This window comes from Stenella coeruleoalba (assembly GCF_951394435.1).
Source record: "Stenella coeruleoalba genome assembly, chromosome: 2".
NCBI classification, from domain to species: domain Eukaryota; kingdom Metazoa; phylum Chordata; class Mammalia; order Artiodactyla; family Delphinidae; genus Stenella; species Stenella coeruleoalba.
In genome coordinates, this window is record NC_137147.1 from 144267363 (window position 1) to 144290524 (window position 23162).

A 23162-nucleotide genomic window follows, 5' to 3' on the forward strand; every position below is an offset into this window, starting at 1 on the left:
ATCCCACATGCCGCGGAGCGGCTGGGCCCGTGAGCCATGGCCGCTGAGCCTGCACGCTGGAGCCTGTGCTCTGCAACGGAAGAGGCCACAACAGTGAGAGGCCCGCGTACCGCAAAAAAAAAAAAAAAAAAAAAAGACTAAAAACTAAGATTAGAAAAATAGTTCCTTAATCGATTGAAATAATCCATAGTAAATTAAGAAAAATCACTGATTTTACTGATATTATTTAACATGGTTCTTAAAGTTGTACAGTGACTCACAAAATTATACATATGAAGGAGAAGATAAAATTATTATTTGCAGATGGTACAATTATCTTCCTGGGAAAAGGAGGGAGTCAATTGATAAAGTATTAGAATTATTTAAAGAGTAAGGGTTAGATGCAGGATAAGTTTTCCAAGTCAATAATTCAAATCAGAAGCATGTAAAGAAGAAAGATCCCAATTTCCAACAAAAAATTAAAAATATTAAGAAACCTCAAAAAGAACATGTAGGACCCATCTGAAGGAAATCTTTTCACTTTACTGTAACATATTAAAGAAGATCTAGGTCTGACATACAATATTTCTGGACGGAAAATTCGAATGTTGTAAAAATGCCAATTTTACCCAATTAATTTATAAGTGCAATAAACTTGCAACCCAACAAGCAATGGCTTATTTATCACAATGAATCTAAAATTCACCAGGGGACTTCCCTGGTGGTACTGTGGTTAAGAATCCACCTGTCAATGCAGGGGACATGGGTTCGAGCCCTGGTCCGGGAAGATCCCACATGCCGCCGAACAACTAGGTCCGTGCATCACAACTACTGAGCCTGCGCTCTAGAGCCCACGAGTCACAACAACCAAGCTTCTGTGCCACAACTACTGAAGCACGCGTGCTTAGAGCCCGTGCTCCGCAACAAGAGAAGCCCCCCAATGAGAAGCCCGCACACCGCAACGAAGAGTAGCCCCCGCTCGCCGCAACTAGAGAAAAGCCCGTGTGCAGCAACAAAGAGTAGAAGCCCGCGTGCAGCAACAAAGACCTAATGCAACCAAAAATAAATAAATAAATAAATAAATAAATGTAAAATTCACCAGGAAAAAGAAAGAGTTAAAAGTAATTTTTAAAATGTTTTAAAAAAGTGATGATGGAGAATTCGAGCCATCAGGGATTAAAGTTGATCATAAAACAATAATAATGTCAGCACTGTGGTACTGAGGGAGAACTGGCAGTCACAGCAATGAAACAAGATAGCGTTGAAACAGGCCCTAGAATGTATATATGTATGATATATCCATGCATGCATATACGCATACACATTAAGACAAAGAACTGGAAGGGAATAAAGAGTTAATGGAGGTTTGTCTGGGTGATTGGATTACAGGTTTTGACTTTCTTCTTTATATTTTTTGTACTTTTCAAATTTTGTGATGTACATGTGTCAATTATCTAATCATAAAACAATAAACCTTGTGTGTGGTGTGTGTGTGTGTGCATGTGCGCACAGGTGGACAGGTGCATGCTTAAAGAATGCACTCTCTTCAATATGGAAATCCCCTGGGACAGAGTCCCCTTTTTGCTGCCATGCCCAAATCTCTGTCTTTCTGGTGTGAGCAGCTTTGAGTGAGGAGGGGGTGGGACTGAGGAGCAGGGGTGAGGGTGACAGGGCCTCTGAAGGGAGGAAAGGGTGCAGAGCAGAGCCAGCAGGGGTGGTGGGGATGAAAGCTGCCAGCTTCGCAGTTTTGCCCGAAGCCAAGAATTATGAAGTCAAGAAAACAACAGAAAGTAGAGACCTATTTGTCTTGGCAGAGGAGCTTTGCTCTGAGGTTGTAACAGTGCCCTGAGAGTTAAGTGATGGCGAGTGGAGAAAGAGATCTTGACTTGATCTGCAAAAACTGTGCCCCGGGATTTCAATAAAGGCCCCAATTGAAAAGATTTGGTGGGATATTTGTAGAAAAGTTGGCCCTAAACCTGGGTGGGTGCTAGAGTTGCTGGTAAGTACCCGTGGTCACCTGCAGCTTTCTGACTGAGGAATTGCTCTGAGAGCCATCAATGGGGGTGGAGAGATACTATAGAGACCCTTGTTACTATGGCAGCTGCTCAGAGGACCACCCTCCATCTGCCCGGGAATGGCACGCTATGCTGAGGCAGGACAGCTATGGAAGCAGATGGACCTGCCTTCAAAAGTCCTGCCTTATCCACTTGCTGGGTGACCTCGTGCAAGTTCCTGAAACTTTGCTGGCTGCAACGTCTCCCTCTGTGGAATAGAGACAGTCACCCCTATTCCCCTTTACCTCCCAATTGGGACTTTCTGTAACGTTAGTTAGGAATTCAAATTTGGGTCAGAGGGAAAGGAAGAAGAAAAATGAAAAGCCTAAGTAGCATTTGAGCAAAATTTCTCTCTGTGACCCCAAACAGACTTTGTTAAGTGCTGTAATTTCTGGAATGGCAGCCCTGGAGGTGGTGGCCAGGCAGTCATTTGAGGGTGGGAGTAGGTAAGAAGGGAACACTTGGGACACTGCTTCTGGATCACAGGACACTGGGCTATGCTGCCCTTTGGTTAGAGAACCACAGGCTTTCAGAATCAGTGGGGGAGGTCTCAGTCTAACAGCGAGAGAGGAGGAGCTCAATAACTGGCAGCCAAGATCATGCACTGAGTTAACGTAGATGCTTAGATGAGGCCCCAGCATCGGGCTCTTTCCTTGTCCACCCCGTGTGCCTTTGGTCTGGGAAAAATCACATTAAGATGCTGTCATCACAGTGTGGCTTCTTGTTCCTTTCTCTTGGTTGCCTGGGACTATTATTTTAAGTACCAAAGGAAACATTCATTCATGGGAACTTTGAATCTTCCTTGATTTTAATTTTCTTTTGAAACACAATTTCAGGGAAATACCTAAGTCAAGACGGCTTTGTAGGACGATCCTTTCAGGATCTTCTGTTCTCAAATGCTGAGTAAAGACAGACTAGAAATAAGAGAAAACCAAAAAGGCACGGGAACACGTAGATGTAAAACATCCCAGTGTTCAATGAACAGCACAGGACACATGTATACACACTACTATATATAAAATAGGTAACCCACAGGGACCTACTGTTAAAGCACAGGGAACTACATTCAGTATCTTGTAATAACCTATAATGGAAAAGCATCTGAAAAGGAATCTATCTATCTATCTATCTATCTGAATCAATTTGCCGTACACTTGAAAGTACACCACAACATTGTAAATCAACTATACTTCAATAAGGAAAAAAAAAAACAGCACAGGACACAAACCTGTGAGTGGGGGTAGGTGAGGCTGGGGCATGGGGCTCTGGGTCTGAGAGCAGAAGAGGAAAACTGGCCATTTTGGCTCCTTTTGACATAATGGGGAGTAAAAGCACCCCAAGTCAGGTAGGGACAAAGCCAGGCCCCCTATGTGGGACCAGAGAGCACCCCCCTACCTGTGAAATGAGACTGAAGGGAAGCAATGGCCATGGCCTGGGCGGCCACCGGCCACAAGCTGCCGTCCAAGGGAGGGAGAAGGAAGCAGACCTGGCCAGGTGGGCAGGTCAAGGGCAATGCCAGCACCTTGCCAGAGTCTCTGCCCCCGAGAGAAGCCAGAATCATCAGTAGTAGACTTGGTCGTTAACTGGGGCCACTGGGTCAGAAAGGAGGCAACACCACGGCGACAGAGAGGGGGGAACAGAGAGGGAGGAAGAACGCACAGTGAAACACAGCAAGCTCCAACTCCAGAGCCACCTGCAAACCTCAATTCCAAACCAGGAGGCAAGGGGATGCCAGGAAAGACGGTCACCAAAATCAGCAAACAAGTGTTTCAAAGGGACATAAGGAGAAAGAAAGTTGAAAACCCAAGACATTTGTAAAACAAAAAGCAGGCAGACAGGAGGCAAGACCAGCTGGGTATGAAGAAAAACCAGCTACAAATTCTGCTAATGAAAATGTAGTTATTGATAAACTCAATAACTACTGTCAGGTTTAGTTGGGTACAGTTGAAGAAAGACTAAGACAGAAGAGAGCACCGAGGACCTCTCCCAGAGTGTCACGAAATACAGTTTTTTATTAAGATTTTATTTTTTAAATAAATTTGTTTATTCTATTTATTTATTTTTGGCTGCATTGGGTCTTTGTTGCTCTGTGTGGGCTTTCTCTAGTTGCGGTGAGCAGGGGCTACTCTTTGTTGCGGTGCCCAGGCTTCTCATTGCGGTGGCTTCTCTTGTTGCGGAGCACGGGCTCTAGATGTGCGGGCTCCAGTAGTTGTGGCACATGGGCTCAGTAGTTGTGGCACGCAGGCTTCAGTAGTTGTGGCTCGTGGGCTCTAGAGCACAGGCTCAGTAGTTGTGGTGCACAGACTTAGTTGCTCTGTGGCAGGAAGGATCTTCCCGGACCAGGGATTGTACCCGTGTCCCCTGCATTGGAAGGTGGATTCTTAACCACTGTGCCACCAGGGAAGTCCCCACAAAACATTCTTAAAATGGGAAAGAGAATGTCTGAGATGTGTAGGCTTAACTGAGAGACGCTAATATATATACAACTGGATAGGAGTTTCAGAAGATGAGAACGGAGGAAATGGAGAAGAATTATTTGAGGAGATCATGGCTGAGAGTTTTCCAGATTTCAAATAAACACATACTGAGCAACACAACGCAGGGCTCCACCAGGTGGGCCTGCGGGGAAGCTCACCTCTTCCTTCAGTGGATGTTGTTACAGGCACTATCTCATCTAATGCTCACAGCCACCTTCTGGGACAGATGTGACAGTTCCTGTTTTCAGACGAGGAACCTGGGAGACCCAAGGGTGGGCAGGTTTGCCTGATGTAATTTGGTCACAAATGGTGGAGCTGATCTCAGGCAGAAATCTCCAAGTTGAGACAGGGTGACCAGCTTGTCTTGGTGTGCCCAGGACCATCCTGGTTTTAGCACAGAAGGTGCCATGTGTAATGGAGCCCTTCAGTCCCAGGCAAACTGGGATAGTTGCTCACCCTAGGTTAAGTGCATGGACTTTGGAATTTGATAGACCTCAGGATGAGTTCCATTTCTTCATTTCCTGACTGTGTGTCCCTGCGCAAATTATTTAACCACTCTAAACCTCAGAGTATTATCTGTAAAATGGTAACAATAGAGCCAACGTGCAGATTAAATGGTGATTCACTTACAGCTCTTAGTCCTATACCTGGCACCTGGCAGGCACCCAATGAATGGTAGCTGTTGTTATTTATATCATTATGTGGACAAAAACGTTGCCTGCCATTCCGGTAAACAAGGGAAGTGTCCCACCACCTGCCACTGCAACCAGCCCTGATGGTGCACCCTGAAGGGAATTCAGGATGGAGAAAAACAGGATACTGGCCCTAGATAGTTAGGATGCTTATCAAAGGAATAATTTCAGTGAGCCCAGACTCTTGTATCTTCCCACACATAGAAAAGCATTAAAATCATTAACTTGAGATATTTGTTTTTGTCATTAGAAGTAATCTTTGGCTCTTCAACTACATCAAAAACTCCTACGTATCCTGGTTCCTCCCTTACCTCTTTGGAACAGTTTCTCAGAGCTATCTGAGAGGCTGATTCCCAGGCTGTAGTCCTCGGTAAGGTCTCCAAATAAAACAGAACTCTCAGCTTTTTATGTGTGTGTGTTTTTTTTCAGTTGACAATTACTACACAATTTGTATGTTTCCCACTATGATGCTCCACCTGTATAGAGCAGGGCCAGCTCCCAGAGGCCTTGGATGCCAGGATTAAGGGTATGGATGTCATCTTTTAGGCCAGCAGTCCTAAAATCTAACCGTACATCAGAATCAGTTGGGAGCTTTGTTTAAGACCTAGATACCTAGGACACATCGTCAAAAATTCTGATTCAGCATGTCTGGAGGAGGGCCTGCTGGTTCACAGCAAGAAGTCTCTGAAAATTGTTTATATACCACTGAAACTTTAGAAAACATTATAATCAGCGTGTTGGCCAGTTTTGCTGTCTATGAATGCTTTGAGTTGTGGCAGGCCTTAGCTGCGGTCAGATCCGCAAAGTTAACTCAAGGTTAAGCCCTCTCTTAGCCAAGACAGGAGAAAAGGCCATTGTTTTGTTTTGTTTTGTTTTTGTCTTTGTTTTGTTTTGTTTCTTGAGGCTTGAGCTTGCAGGAGGGTGAAACTATGAAGCAGCTTGTTGAGGCCCCCAAAGATTTCTAATGAGTAGGGCAAATGCATGATTCTTGTTCCTCTGTCCCAGGGCTGTGCTTCCCAGACCACACTCCTGGCAGCTGTCCCAGGCTCCCACCTCTGCAGAGGAAGGCATTCCCTCCCCATGACCTCATCAGAATGCATCCCCGCCTCAGGCCTCCTCACCACCAATTCTTCATCAACACAGGCCCCTCCTGCAAACAGAGTGGGCATGGTACAGTCTGTGTTCTTTAACACTGAATCTTCAAGATGGGGACCTGCTCCGGGGCGTGAATCATCCTCAGAAACAGTCTGGCTTACAGCAGGTTACTGAAGTGTTTGGAGATTGCAAAACAGCAAACAATATACTTTTATGCAGAATATCTGTGAACATTTTCTTAAAGCAAATTAGCAGACCAAAAAAGCAAAATAATGCCTATTTCCACCCTTTGCCCTTCAAACTGACATAAACAAAAAGGAAATCATTAAATCAGACCTCAGGGCAATGAAGAGATAGTGCCTTATCTTGTTTTACCAAGAGGACTTACATAACTTTGAATAACTTCTTCTCTCATGGCACACTGGGCATTATTCAGGGAATGAACATCCTGCTAAATGATAGTTTAGAAATGCTGTATAAGTGAGAAAACTCCAAACTGGGAGGTAGAGAGATGTGGGTTTGTCACCAATGGGTCCAATGACCTTTGGCAAAGGCCATCTCTCTCTCTGGGTAGAGGTTCCTCCTCCATGAGAGGGGGTGGGGTGGAGTGGGAGGTGACTAAGGTAGGTGTTGGTGGGATTAGTTTAGAGTTGTGTGGTCCAGTGCAGTGGCCACTAGTCACAGGTGGTATTTAAATGTAAATTAACTAAAATTAAATAGAACTAAAAATTTAAATTTTCAGTTGCACCAGCCACATTTCAAGTGTTCAAAAGTCATATGAGGCTAGTGGCCACCATATTGGACAGTGCAGATAAAATATTTCCATCGTTGCACAAAGTTGTATTTGCAGCACTGGCCTAGATTGGAAAGTATGCAATTCCATTCTACCACTTTCTTCATATTGTGCCCCTGACAGACACTGCTAATCGATCACAGTATTCTTTCCCTCTGCATCCTGATGTGTCTTCATTATCTTTCTCAGAGATCCTGGAATATGGTGTGAGACAAATTTTGTGCTTCCAGGGACTAGATCTGAGTTCTTAACCTTTTCTGTCCTGTGGCCCCTTTGGCAGTCAAATGAAATCTATGGATTCCCCTCTCAGTAGAATGTTGTTAAATGCATGAGACAAAATACCAAGGATTACAGAAGAAACCAATTATGTTGATATAACTTTCAATATAATCGAAATAAAGAATAAATACTTGACATAATAATAGATATGCTTCTTTACTAATGCATCAAATGAGATCTGGTGGCAAGTAATTTTTTACTTATAATGTTATCATTTTGCTGTAATTTTGAAGTAATGTCGAAAATAAAAGATTATTTTGAGATTTTTGCAATATCTATAATGAGATATAAAAAATAAGTACGACTTCTTTGGTGAAAAAGTCACAGATAGTGCCAACACTATTGTGGGGTGTTACCTTTATTTGTAATTCAAGAAAATGCTAAATTTCAGTTAGTAATGAAAATAAAGATTTAAACCTTTTGTGTGCACTCATTGAATTCTATCCACAGATCCCTTAGAATTCCATGGACCCTGCTGAGGAGTCCCTGAACTAGGTGATCTGTGATGTCCCTTCCAGATTTGCCATTTTGTGGCCACACAAAATAAATTTCTCCAATTTGTTCATGCATGCATGGAGGGTCAATGTGCCAAGACTGCAGTCCTTAATCATGATCCCCCTTCTTCGAGAACATTCCATGTAGTTGGGAAGATATGGTGTGGGGTGATGGGGAGGTCTGTTAGGAATGGGGAGGAGAGGGGAGCAGGGAATGAAGAAGGGGATCAGGGGAATAATGGAGAAATCTCTGTCACCTCTGTCACCTCCTGTGGTGAAGATAGGAGGACAGGGGTTAATTGTCACTGCTGACTGCAGCTGACCACAAAGTCATTCCCTCCATGAAGAACGCAAAATTAATACCATGAACTCAACATGTGAAGCTAGAAAACCAAATGGTTAGTATCTGGAGATGACACCCCCTCTTCCTAGTGTCCTCCTCCCCAAAGGCCTTTTATGTCATGACCTTCAAGACTTTTTGGACCATTTGATATCTTTTTCAAAACAAATGGAATGACCATTAGTGAAAAAGGAGTTTCTACAAACACCAGTGACAGTGAGGAGATAACTATTTATAGCTTGGGCTCTAAAACCAACATATTCTCATTTCTTACGGTACCCGGAGCCAGATCTATGCCAGTGAAAATTAATTTACACAAGAATTTCTTTTCAGTTTATAAGAAACATGTGCCTGCTACTTTCTTCTGGGAATTCTGACAGATCACAAATTCAGTCAAACTTACAAAAATTAGCTGGCTGCAGCAGAAATACCCAAATCAAACCTGATTTCCCATTAATCAACATTTCATGATCTTGGAGCCGAGCAGGAAATCTATCTACAGTCTCTCCTCTGGCAGAATACGCTCCCATACCAGCCAAGGAAAGTCCGTCTCTTTCTCTGACAGGGAATGCATTATTTCATTCCTTCAGCCTTTTGTCATTCATTTACCGATTCATTCATTCATTCATTTTGCAAGTAAGTACTTTTAGTTACTGTGTTTGCAGCCCAGGATTAGACATTACAGGGATGAGAACTAACATTTATTGGGCACCTTCTGTGTGCGAGGCACAATAGGATATTTTTTCTCATCTGTTGCCATCTTTAATTCTCACAACCACCCTAAATTGTTGGAATTATTATCTAGTACTAGATATGAAGACCTCGAGGCTCAGAGAAGTAAAATAATTAACTAGTTAATTAATCAGCTACTAATAAGGAATTTCCTACTTAAGTAATTCCCTAGAAAGGAAAAAAAAGTATGATTCTGATTCTCCAGGGGTCTAAATCCAGATGGGGAGACAGTACTGATACAGCTACAGTTAGAACTATTGATATGAGAAATAATAAAATAGCAATGCAAGATACATTGATTACGTTTTGAAATGAGAGAAGAGATAAGAAAGGTATAGGGATCACTGTGGTCTGGGATGGTCAGTGAAGGTAGGCTTACATCAAAGGATGGGAAAGACGAGGCTATTGGGAAGGGGATGAAAGAGGACATTCCACGGAGTGGGGTGGTGGTGAGCAAAGGTCCAGAATCAGAAATCAAATGTAGTTTGGAGGTGGGGTGGAGCATGCCATGAGGATACAGACCTGTTACAGTGAGGATATTTCTTAGCACAGTGCCTTATGTGTACTAGATAAATACTTGATGAAGGAACAACCAGATGCATAAGAGAATGGAAGAGTGTGTGGCTGGGAATGGGGCTGGCTAGATGCGGCCAGCCTGGGTTACAGAGGGCTTTGTCAGGCTGAGGAATAGTGTGTCCACTCCTGGGAACATAGTGAAATCCATTCCCCTGGAATCTAGACCACACAGGACTTTGGAGAGAGATTTGGTCTGGAGAGAAGGGGATCAGATGTTTATTCCTGATTCTTTATTTGTAAGGCATACCTTAGAGGCAAATATATTAACATCATGAAATCAAAACCCAATCTAACAAAGAGCTCAGGTAACCAAAAAAAAATTTTCTTAAGTATAATCATGTACAAGAAACCTAAACATCCCATGATAGAAGAGTGGTTAAGTAAATGATGAGGCAAGACTGGAGATAGGACGACCAGTTAAGAGCTGCTGAGAGCTGACAGTAAGGGATGGAGAAAAGTGAACGGATTTTAGAGATATATTGGAGGTAGAATCCCTAGGACATGGTGACTGATGAATGTGAGAGATGGAGAGAGTGGTGTCAGGGATAATTAATGCCTGTGTTTCTGGCTTGGGCAACTGAGTGGATAAAGGTGCTATTTACTGAGATGGGAGGACACTGGCGGAGCCGGTGGAAATGATAAATTCAGTTTTCAACACATTGAGCTTGAGACGTGACCAAAGATACTCATCACACAGTTGGTTATATAGGTCTGAAGCTCAGGAGAGACGTCTGAGCTAGAGACGTAGATTTAAAAAGCACTGGCTTATAGCTGGTAAATGAAGGTGCGGAGATGGACGGGGTTGCCCTGGCAACACGTGTAGAGTGAGAAGTGGTCTAGGACAGAGGCTTGAGGAACCCCAACATTTACGGGGTGGATAGAAGTAATGAACCCCAACATTTAAGGGGTGGATAGAAGAATGCCCAGAGTGGAGACGGATAAGGAGCAGTCAGGGAAGTAAGAGAAAAACCAGGGAAGGGAGATTTGTGGTCAAGAGCATCAGATGGCGCTAAGAGGTCAGAAAAGAAAGGGACTTAGTGTCCACTGGATTTGGCAATGAGAAGGTCATGGGTGACTGTGGTAGGGACAACTCCCATGGAATAGTGGGGACTGAAGCCAGTTTAAGTGGTGTGAGGAGCGATCGGGAGGTGAGAAGTTTAGCCAAGCTGTTTAAGAAGCTAGACTGTGGAGGTGATAAGAGATATAAGGTAACAGCTGAAGGGAAACAGAGGATAAGGAAAGGTGGTGTTAGGATGGGACAGACATAAACACCTTTAAATGCTGTTAGGAGAAGAACCACTGGAAAGGACATGGAAAAGACCTGGAAGGACATATGCTGAAATGTTAACAGTGATTATCTGTAGATTCTGGAATCAAGAGACCTCTGAATGTCCGAAAACAGTCCAAATAGTATTCACTGCTGTTTTGGTATTATCTATTTTATTATTACAGAATGCTCTGAAATCCATCAATTTACACATAGCTTCACTCAAATATGCAGAGATTTGATGGATGGGACTATCCTGCTGCCTGACTACGCTGGAGAGCAGAGGAAGCATTTGCAATGATCAACACTGGTGGTAGCCAGCATCCAACATGGCCCCCGAGGATCTACATCTCCTGGTATTCAAGCCTTTGTATGAGCCCTTCCCACACTGAGTCGGGGCTGCCTGTGTGACTAAGATATATCGTACAAATGACAATTAGGACCAAGGATAGGCACTACCACTTCAGCCCTGGTCTCTTATATTGCTCGCTCTGGATGAAGCCAGCTGCTTTATCTTTTTTTTTTTTTTTTTTTTTTTGCGGTACGCGGGCCTCTCACTGTTGTGGCCTCTCCCATTGCGGAGCAACAGGCTCCGGACGCGCAGGCTCAGCGGCCATGGCTCACGGGCCCAGCCGCTCCGCGGCATGTGGGATCTTCCCGGACCGGGGCACGAACCCGTGTCCCCTGCATCGGCAGGCAGACTCTCAACCACTGCGCCAACAGGGAAGTCCCAGCTGCTATATCTTAAAGACACTCAGGATGCCCCACAGAGAGGCCCACATGGAGGGAAAAGGCCCCTGGCCAAGAGCTAGCATCAACTCACCATCATAAGAGTGAGCCACTTTGGATGAGGATCCTCCAGTCCCAGTCAAGCCTTCAGGTACAGCTCCAGCTGACACTTGGACGGCAACTTCAGGAGAGACCCTGAGCCGGAGCCTCCAGCTGAGCTGTTCCCAAATTCCTGACGCACAGAAACTGTGAGAAATGTGAAATGATTATTGCTGTTTCAAGCTGTTACATTTTGGGGTGATTTGTCATGCAACAGTAAACGACTAATGCAGGCACCTTGCACACTTTATGGGGCCCATAGGAGGCTTTATTCACTAGACAACAGTCTGGATGCAACGGCATTTCAAAACAGATGTACTGATGTGTGTTAGGTGTGAATAATGGGCCACATGCTCAGACATCCTTCTGTGTGTGGAGCACCAACTCTCCTACCCCATCGCACATAAATGGACAATACTGGTTGTTTTGCAAATAATATTTAATACTTAAGTGTTGTACATGACTCAAATATGAGTCAAGAGTGTGTGAAGGCTTTGTGATGCTGTAGTTTCAGGATGTAATTTTGGTGCAAGTGGACTTGAACAGTTTCAAATTGTATAATTAATGATATTCCATTTCCATGACAACTACTAATTAATCCTGCCTGTTAGTGTGAACTTTTAGCCTGTGCGAGTTTAAGTCCTCCTAGCTGACATGGGAGAGCAAATTACCTCAGGCTTTCATTTTTTAATAAAATGACTGGCAGTGGAAGGAAGGAAGGGGTCGGGTAGGCGGTGGGGTGCTACTCCCTGGGAACCAGTGGACCACGAATTCAGCATCTGAGCTTATCAAATCCCCTGAGGTCAGGGGATAGCCCTTTTCCACCTGTTTTCTCATTGCTGGCACACTACTTGGCACATAATACTGGCTCATTAAATATTTGTTGAACAAATAGCAGTTGAATAAACCATAGTTCCATTCATCCTCCCCTCTCCCTCTCTGTACTCTTAGAATTTAACAGAAACTCTTTAGAAGGTTTCAACCTGTTCCACCTCTGCAGAAGCTCACTGAGGGAAAGCGTTTCACATGGGAGTGGAAGCATTTTTCCGGGGCCAAAGACAGTAGCAATCTCCCTTCCCCCTCCCACCTCCTCATGACCCGGGAAGTGAAACTGGAGGGTGTGGAACTGGAATCCTTCCACAGACCCCTCTCCTCTCTGTCAGCACAGTGCCTGGCACACAATGGGCCAGGCACACATCACTGACTGATTGAATAAGTGAAGCACCAGTGGGAAAGTCAGTCACCGATAGCCATGGTGGCAGTGTATCCAAGCAGGACCCTATGGAACCTTCCCAGAACAGCCTTCCTCACCCATGTCCTCTGCCTGCCTCAAAAACTGTAGCCTCCTACGCTTCCCTGAGTTCCAAAGCGTACATTTAATCAGAGAAGTTGAGAAAATGAAGAAAGAAAGGAGAACAAGCAAGGAAGGCAAAAATAAAAATAGTTTAGCCATTAAACAAAGTCAAGGACCTTTAGTTCCTCCTCAAGGGCTAGAGACAATATCCTGAGCCATGTCCTTTGAGCTGTTTTGCAGAGACTGAAACCCTCACCAGGTGGAAGAAGTTAACTGTAAGCTGACCACAAGCAGGGAGACCCCAGATGGGTTGGAACCAGAAAGTTGATGATGTTGACCCCTGATTACCTCACCATCAACCAATCAGAAGACTGTTCATGAACTGATCACGTACCCCCCAAACCCCTCCCTCACCCTGTCTTTAAAAACCCTTCCCTGAAAGTCTTTGGGGAGTTGGGGTCTTTTAAGCATTAGCCGCCCTGAACTCCTTGCTTGGTGCCTGCAATAAACACCGCACCGTCCTTCGCCACAACCCGGTCAGGAGATTGGCTTTACTGCATAGGCAAGTGGACCCAAGTTTGGTTTGGTAACAGCAGAGGCTTGGGGGGGGTGTCTGAAAATCTAGTGAAGAGTCTCATTCTCATCCAGATAGGCCCCCCTGGTTTCATTTTGTGGCCCAGGGGTAGAATGTGGCACCTGGAGACACTTTGGCTTCCCAAACAAGCTTTCCTCCTACTGTCCTTTGAAGGGAGGCAAATCTCCCTCAGGGCAGTTAACAGATTTGTGGCTGGCCCTGGTCACTGTGGTCACTTCCAGAAGGAAACAAAAATAGTTCTCCACTCCCACATCCTGACCAGTGTAGGGCAGGCAAGCCACTTGCCAAGCCAGACAAAGACATTCCTGGCTCCCTCTGGGGCATTCTTTGAGCTCATCACCTGGGCCTGATGACAAAAAGAGGAACTGTTGTTGTGGGACTTGAGGGCCAGGGGGCTTTGATGGGTGACAGGGAGGATCCAGGTCACCCTGCTGCGACCACCAGCAGCTCTTTAACTTCCATGATGATTTGTGGATCTGCCGGATAGATGGATGGCTGGAGATTGGCAGGAACACTTGTCCTGGATTTCGGTAGATTGGGGACACTAGGCAGCCTGTTGCTGGAATATTTGTAGCAAGAACACTTGTTTATGAAACGAGATACCTTTTAATCACCAGCTCTTCTTGCCTCTCCGTTTTTAAATGATGGAGGCAGCTGGTCCTGAGAGAGGACAGCATAACACAGGAATTAGAACAACTGTGTGTCCAGACCAGCCTAAAGGCTATGGATGAGTTGGGCAAAGCGTGTTTCTGATGTTCTCAGGTGCCCCTCTGGGGAGCATATTTTGAGCCCACAGATGCTTCTGTGCTCACTCCCTCCTCTGCTCTATCAAAATCTTCTCTCTATAAAGGCTCTGCTATCAGTCATGGACACTGCAGTGAGAATTAAAGTCATGCAAGGCTTTTCTGTGAATGTGCCTCTAATGAGTTAAAGTCTCATCTGTGAGTGGTGGTCTACTTTGGTCTATCAAAGGCCACAGTGCAAATCTTGATTAAATCAAAGAAATTCTGGTGCTGATACTTTAGAAAAAAGAAGTTAAACAGTTTTTACTTTTTCGAAGAACTTTCAAAGTACACTCATAAACTTTTCCACCTTCTTGTAAATTTGGGAAGTAAGCTGGATAATTATTTTTATCTTCATGTTGCACAGAAGAAACTGAGGCAGAGCGCTTAAATGATGTGCACAAACTCCAGGACGCGTCCATGGGCTGGCATTGGCATGAAAGGACTCAACTCAGGATGAACGTCTTTCCAGGGACTATACATTCCTATGTAGGCCAAAGACAGCTCCACACATTGGCTGTCTCTTCCATGTGCTAATTGCTTTATGACTAGCTATCACTTAATCCACATAACAGTCCTTGGAGGGGGGGATTTGGTCCCCCTTTCACAGATGTAGGCATGGGGGCTCAGAGAATTTAAGCAATTCATCCAATTTCTTACAGCCAGAACGTGGCAGCACTGAGATTTCAGTCCAAGTCTCTCTAACTCCTAGCTGTGCCTCCTGCTCTTAGCAGGTCATTTAGAGACTCCCCACGTCTCTCTTAGTCCCTGAGCAGAGGGGGATGGGAACTGCACAAGAGGCTGTTGCTCCACCTCTGATGGGGGGAGGGCTCCTGGGGACCTTTTCAAGTCTCTGTGGAACAGCAAGTTCCCATGCATGTGAAGATCTGCTGAGCTGGATGTTAAAAAAAAAATGCACCGTTAGCTTTTTGAAGCCACATCACATTTTAGTGATTTATCATCCTATAAAGGCAGAGGAGGGCAAAAACAAAATATGGGAACAAGTGGTTTCCTATGGAGAGAAGGGACTAGCCCCTGCCGCGTTGTTTGTTTATATAGGAGGGCAGATGGAATTCCTCTCCTGAATGCCTCCGGCAAGGGTCTCCATCCTCTGAATTCCTCTTCTGTGCTATCACAAGACAGGGAGTCTCGTAAAATCAAGAAAGGGATTCAGTGACTTCTGCTTCACAACCCTCTCCCCACCACCAGAAGCCTATTGATTAGAAAGGAAAGGTAACAGCCCCTCTAGCAAAGCTACCCAGCAATTCTTTGAAATAGTCAGAGCTTCTCCCAGCCCATCAACTTTCATTTATAAAACACTTACCCAATGTCCATTTGTATGAGGTGTCATTTATATATTCACACACATAAATATATACATAGTATATACAACTCATCCTCATCATAACTAGCTAATACTTGGCGACACTTACGATGCCCCCAAGCACTGCTCCAAGAAATTTACATGTAAGAACTCAACTCATCCTCATACTATCCCTATGAGATAGGTAATTTATGATGCCACATTTACAGATTTGGAAAATGAGGCACAGAGAAGTAAAATATCTTGGCCAGGGATATACATAGGTTTGAACCCAGTCCTCCTGAATGCAATGGATTGCTCTTACCCGTCGTTAAAAAGCACCTCCAAGAAGATCGGAAAGCCTGACTAACGGAAGTGTGGACAAATGTCTGGGGAGAGCAGAGCAGGGAGGGACCACCTGCCTGGGAGAGGCCCGTGGTGAGAGCAGTTTTCATTGAGGAAGGAGTCTGTGAACTGACAGCCTACCTCTGCTGATAAATTCTTTCCTGCCCTTATGGTCGATGGCTGCCCCTTATTCTCTCCATGGGAATGGAGTAACAACGAGGTTAGTATTAGCAGTAGTAGTAGCAGCAGCAGCAATGCAAGTGGCAATAATGATGCAATGCTTCATTTACCCAGCCCTGTGGCAGGGGTCCAGCGCTTTAGATCTGCAAATTTCCTTGATCACTGAAATCTAATCTTTTAAGGGCAACCTGTGTGTTGGCTGTGTGTTATCGAAGCCCCTCAACAATTCTGTGAGGTGGCTCTTGCTATTCCCATCGTGCCAATAAGGAAACTGAGGCTCAGAGGTGTTAACTTGCACACTTCAGTGGCCTGGTTAGGATGGAGTTGGGTTTGAATCCACGTCTGCATGAGTTTCCCACTTCCCCTTGCTACCATTTTAACAAAAATCTTTCTAAAATATGCTTCACCGGTACGTACTTTCCTTAGTAAACATGGAGCAACACAATCCAGCTTCTTCTTGGTGCTGCAAGGCCATCCCTGTGAACACAAGCCACTGTCTGCAGTATGTGCTCGAGCACTAAGGAAGGACCTAGTAATTGGCTTGAGCCATCACTTACTTGGCCAGAACGGCTCGGTTGCCCATTACCTCCCCAGAGATCCTGCTAGGGATTATTAAGTTTTATGGGGTGATGGAGCTTTATAGCCCTATAAATAGCTCGGTCTGTCTTGTTCTCAGAGCTGTTGTTTTTTCAGATTCCCACCTTGTGACCTTTTTTGTTCTCTGTCATCACTTCTTGAAGCCAGTTGCCTGCACATCTATTTCCATGACTTCCACGCACTTCCCCATTTTCTGTTTGGAACTGAGTGTGGAGCAGAATCAAGATTGCCCATGGAAACCAAGGACTGTGGTTTTTTTTTTTTAAATTTTTTATATCTTTATTGGAGTATAATTGCTTCACAACATTGTGTTAGTTTCTGCTATACAACACAGTGAGTCAGCTATATGTATACATATATCCCCATATCCCCTCCCTCTTGAGTCTCCCTCCCACACTCCCTATCCCACCCCTCTAGGTCGTCACAAACCACTGTGCTGATCTCCCTGTGCTATGTGGCTGCTTCCCAGTAGCTATCTATTTACATTTGGTAGCATATATATGTCAGTGCTACTCTCTCACCTCGTCCCAGCTTCTCCTCCCCTCCACCCCGTGTCTTCAAGTTCATTCTCTACATCCGCATCTTTATTCCTGTCCTGCCACTGGTTCATCAGTACCATTTTTTTAGATTCCATATATGTGTGTTAGCATATGGTATTTGTTTTTCTCTTACTTCACTCTGTATGATAGACTCTAGGTCCATCCACCTCATTACAAATAACTCAATTTGTTCCTTTTTATGGCTGAGTAATATTCCATTGCATACATGTGCCACATCTTCTTTATCCATTCATCTGTTGATGTACATTTAGGTTGTTTCCATGAAGGACTGTGTTTAAAATGAAGTAAAATACAATCTGTGCCCATGGCAGAACCAGCCCTTTGATTGGGCTTCCCAGAGAGCTTCCTGATTTTTTTTTTTTTTTTTTTTGCAGTACGTGGGCCTCTCGCTGCTGTGGCCTCTCCTGTTGCGGAGCACAGGCTCCGGACGCGCAGGCTCAGCGGCCATGGCTCACAGGCCCAGCCGCTCCGCGGCATGTGGGATCTTCCCAGACCGGGGCACGAGTCTGTGCCCCCTGCATCGGCAGGCGGACTCTCAACCACTGCACCATCAGGGAAGCCCAAGCTTCCTGGTTTACAACACTGTGTCATTGGCACAGACAGTGACATTTCCACAGTTTGACAGGTCTGCAAACAGAAACTCAAGGATATGAACTGGCTTGCTTAGACTCACATGAACTCATGAACTGGGGTTTGAAATCAGATCATTTTAATGCCTAGCTTCCTGCTGTGCCCACTGGGTTGGTTGGCAGCGTGTAACAATGGTCAGATGCTTCTAGCCACTCATCTTTGGCTTCACTGGGACAGTGACTTATCTAGCAAGGTAGGGTTAAAAAGGTCCTTGGAATCAGGACTCATACACTTAAAGAACCCTCAGATAACTGTCTCAGCTCAAAAGCATCTCTCTCATGGACCCTGAAGCCACTCCATGAGACACTGATGGCCATTGGAAATGTTTTTATTGGGGGGAGGGGGAGGACAGTAAGCCACTAAGCTACTATAGCTCGTTAACACTTTAGCAATAATTAATTTATCATTCATTCATATGCCAGGTATCAAGTATCCTGGCCTTTAAGGTTCAAATGAAATACAGTAAGCTCAACCTCATTCCATGTGTGGTGGGAACCTCCCTCTCCCTCCTAATTTTTCCATGGATTCTGGTGGGGAAGGGAGCTTGAGCTTTTCCTCATCACCGTGGGCTGTGAGTGCCAGGATCTGATGAATTAATTCTGTGGATTCCCCATACCTGTCCTCTCTGGCTTCACTCCAGATGTGCAACACCGCTCCATTTCTTTGATTTCCCACAGAAAAAAATAATTCATACAAGGTTTCTGTAAGTGCAGCATGTGTCACTGAAGATTGAGGATATGGTGAAACATGGTTCCATCACACCCTATAAACTCCAGATTCAAATATCAAATTCTTCTGCTCTTGAAAAAGTCCCTTGGCCATTTCTACTGACCTGGGTTCCTGCCATGTACACAGACTCTCTCCCTTCCTCTTTTCTCTCCTCTGTTCCCCTCAATTCTAGTTCATTTCTTACGCTAAGCAAATAATCCTGTTCTCTCTAACCTCTGTCTCATCAGATAACATTTCCTCGTCCACTGCACATTCAGCCATTCATTTATTCAACAAGGATTAAGCAATATTCACTATGAGGCGCCATGCCAGGCACAGCTGAAGATGCAAAGATGAATACGACATGGGTCCTGAGACCAAGGAGCTGATAATCTAGTAGAGGAGATAAGATACACACTGGATAACCAGAACATAAGGTAGAATGTGCTAAGAAGTTGAAGCATGTGGGGAGAGAGGCCATGCTGTAGGTGACCAATGAACAGGGTACAGGTGGACTTAGATCCTTCCTGGAAGGGGGAGGAAGAGGTCTGAAGCCTGAGGCAGCACAACCTGGGTGAAGTGCAATAGCTGAGAACCAAGGGAGCTGAGGGGTTGGGGGGAAGGACTTGAGAACCTGGGATTCTGCACCCAAAGAAGGGATCAGGGCACAGGAAGCCCTTAGAATGATATTTCTCCCTCCTACCTCCACCTCCATATCCTGACTCTCTTATCAGGCCGGGCTAGAGCTGGGTGAGAAGAGAAGTGGGCTCTCCCCAGGAAGCATGGGTTGGACGACTTGGACTCTCTGATAAGAGCAATGGCCAAGGTCATCATTCACAATTCTGTCCGTGTAACTATTAGAGGAAGCACCTGGCACACAGTAGGTGCCCAATGACTATGTGCTAAATGAATGAATGGAGGGTGAACAGGACTGAAAACGGCTGTTTGGGTTTGGTATAGGATATAATTTATCCTAGTGAAAAGACAGAAAGATATCAGAATTGGGGTCAGGGGTCATGAGATCTGGATTTTAGCTCTGGATTTAGTTCTCTTTTACTTTCTAGCTTGGGCAGGAGATCATTACCCACTCATTCATCCATTTGTTCAATGAGCAGTACCAGTATCCACTCCATGTCTAACTCTAGACAACGAAAGCTGAATAAAGACTCAAGTGTTACGGTACAGACAGAAATATACCAAATGTTGAAATAATTGTATAAATTTTAGAAAAGAGAATTTTATAAATATTAGATATTTTACAAATATGAGGGAATCTCTGAGATCCCTCCCAGACTGTTGCAGGATTAGACAGGATAGAATGACTCTCTCAACCTCCCTTTGTCCAGCCTGTCTGGGCAGTCCAGCTTAAAACAGTATCTTTGGAGTGCGTTTAAATTATTTATACCCTGTGACGCTGGAAATAGTGAACTCTTGCTTCATTCTGACAAGTATCATTGCACTAAAGAGTAGGATGTAGAACACATGGGTCACACTGAAGGAAAAAACATCAACTAGGTTTCCTTTGATCCTGTCCACTAATAACCCCCAGGTGAGTTTAGGAGGAGCTCACACCTTGAAGTGAGAGGCAGGCTCCAGTCTGACCGCCAAGGAGAAGCGTGCATGCTGTGTGTGGACTGAGGGTGTAGAAAGCAAGCCAACTCATGTGCTGGGGTGAAATAAGAGCATTCACCGCTTATTCTAGAAATGTACCGGGACCCAGCTTCCATTTTTACTGCATAGGTGTATGTGTCTATATCATGTAGATTTGCATAGAGGAAAAGACTGAGTGGACATATAAAGTATGTTATTAATAATACCTGTCCCTTGAGTTCTTACTATGTATCAAGTGCTTTGTAAATATTATTTAAGTTGATCCTATAACAAACCTGTGTGGTGAAGTATTCTCTCTGTTTTACAGATGAGGAAAATGCGGATCAGGAGGTGGACTCGCTTGCCTGAGGTCCCACCGGAGTGGCTAGTGGAGCTTGTCTATTGATGCTGAGCCCCGGCTGCCATGAACCACCACCTCAACAGTGGTGTGTATTAGTGACATTTAATTTCTGGGTGTGCGTGTGTGGGGTGGGGGGGTGGGTGGTTTTAAATGTTCTTCTTGATTATCCATATTTTCTAATTTTTTTCAATGAGTAAATATTGCCTTTGTAATAAGGAGAGAGCAAGAGCGTGATTGAAACATCTCTTCCCTTCTCCCATTCCTTTAGAACCATCCTAGGGGACAAATTCAACTTTTCCTGCATCCTTCCTCTCAACATTCCTGAAGGGCCAGCAGGGCCCAGGCCTCTGCCAGGAATCAGGAACCGAGAGTTCTCATCTGGAAAAAACAGTCTCATGGGGCCTCTTCTGTCACAGTGGTGGTGGTGGGGGTGTCACCTTTTCAGGTGAAAGAGTCAGAACACCCAAGGAATTGTGTCAATCAAGGAGGGTCAAGATGGGACAGCAACCACACTACTTCACTTAGTAAAAACATGTATGTAAGATTTTAAATAGCCAGATTTCAGTGTTAACCATCATTCCTATTTTTGAAAAGCCCAATGAAAATAGAAAAAAAATGTGACCAAGGGGAAAAGAAAATGAGAGCAGAGGTACAGAAGACCAGCCCTGAGGAAGGGAGGTGTGACCACAGGTGTAGAAGGAATCAGAGCAATTGTAGGCAAAGGAAGGTGTGACTACAGCAACAAATTTGAAAACTAGAAGAAATGGTGAAGCAAAAATAGATGCAATGAGATGAAAAACTTGAGTAGATCAATGCTGTAAACTAATACATAAAACCTGAAGCAGTACAAAAACAAAAACTAAATAATCTAACTTGTGAATAGAGATACCAACATATTCTTACATATTGATATTTGGGATAAACCTTTGGATCAAAGTATATTATTCTTTTGTTACAATGCTAATGTTTTATTTAGACTTCTACTTCTATATTCATCAACAGATTAAAGGAAGAAAATGTGATCAGATCAATGGAGGTTGACAAGACATTCAGTAAAATTCAGCAGCCTTTCCTAATAAAAATCCTAAGAAGGGGCTTCCCTAGTGGCGCAGTGGGTGAGAGTCTGCCTGCCGATGCAGGAGACACAGATTCGTGCCCCAGTCTGGGAGGATCCCACATGCCGTGAAGTGGCTGGGCCCGTGAGCCATGGCCACTGAGCCTGTGCGTCCGGAGCATGTGCTCTGCAACGGGAGAGGCCACAGCAGTGAGAGGCCCACGTACTGAAAAAGTTCTTGGATAGAAAACTTAATATAATAAGAATGTAATACAATTCTAATTGGGATCTCAATGGTTCATATGTCTTCTGGAAAACAAGGCTAGAGGGCTTTACAGGGTATTAAAACATATCACAAAGTCTCTGCAATCAGAGCCAGAAGAGTACTGGCACAGGAATAGATGGATAGAACACAACAGAAAGCACCAGAAGAGTCACAATGTTTGTGACTGTAATATGTGACAAGGGTGACATTTTATTCCAGTTGCGAATGAATATTTCTGTAATAAATGATGATGGCATCACTGGCCATCCATGTGAAAGAAAATAAAGTTGAATCCTTCTCTTATACTGTATTTACAAATAAATTCTAGATCAATGAAAGGCCTAAATGTAAAAAATAAAACAAAAAATATTGAAATCTAGGAAAACATGTATAATGTAGGGAATAGCAATACCTTTCAAACTAAGACAATAAACCTAAAAGCTATAAATGAAAAATAGATGAATTACTACATTAAATTGCTATACTAAATTTGAAATAAATGTATGATACTATAAATAAGATAAAAAAGCAAATAAAGTTGGGGTCAGGGAATAGATGTGCATTGCATATGACAGATAAAGGATGAAAATCTATAATAGAAAATGCTTATTAATTAAATTAAAAAGATAAGCAGCTCAATAGAAAAATTAAAGAGCAAATCCAAATTGACTGATAAACATATGAAAAGATGTTCAGCCTCGTTACCAACCTAGAAAATGAACAATTGTTACTTACATTGTTACACAAAGTAACAATGGGATATTGTTGGAATTGGGAGATGATGGGAATTTTTGCTCATATACTGCCAATGGAAATATAAGTTATCTTTTTTTTTTTTTTTTTGAGGAGACGGAAGCAATATGGCAACACCTATTACAAGTAAAAACACACATATCTTCTGACCCAGCAAGCTCACTGTTGGATGTGCATCTCATAGGAATAAAAGTATCAGAATGGAAGACTAGCCACAGGATAATATTAATTGCAGGGTGGCACAGTTATGTGAATGCTGTCCTTGGAGGTGTGTATAGCATACTGGCATTGACAGAAACACGCGTGCAGTGGCCAAACACGGGAAATCAGGCCATAGCCTCTTGGTGGACAAATGGCTGAGTGTATACGGTCCACACATACCATGGAATATTGGGCAACAATTAAAGGGAATGAGTTGGATCTATACCAACTGACTCAGAGGGACTTCCAGGAGGTATCAGGAAAAAGAAGGGCAAGGTGTGGAGAGATGTATACAGCAAAGTCTCAGTTTTTGTGAAATTAACTATGCTCCCAGTCCC

The 23162-nt window shown here is 44.0% G+C and overlaps 1 long non-coding RNA gene across 1 annotated transcript in view; it reads right to left on the reverse strand.

The window, feature by feature from the left end:
* Positions 1 to 23162, reverse strand: part of LOC307181990 — a 112782-nt gene that overhangs the window by 14977 nt on the left and 74643 nt on the right. The window contains exon 5 of the long non-coding RNA XR_013827092.1: positions 11602 to 11753. This is a non-coding gene — a long non-coding RNA (uncharacterized lncRNA). The remainder of the gene's footprint in view (positions 1 to 11601; positions 11754 to 23162) is intronic.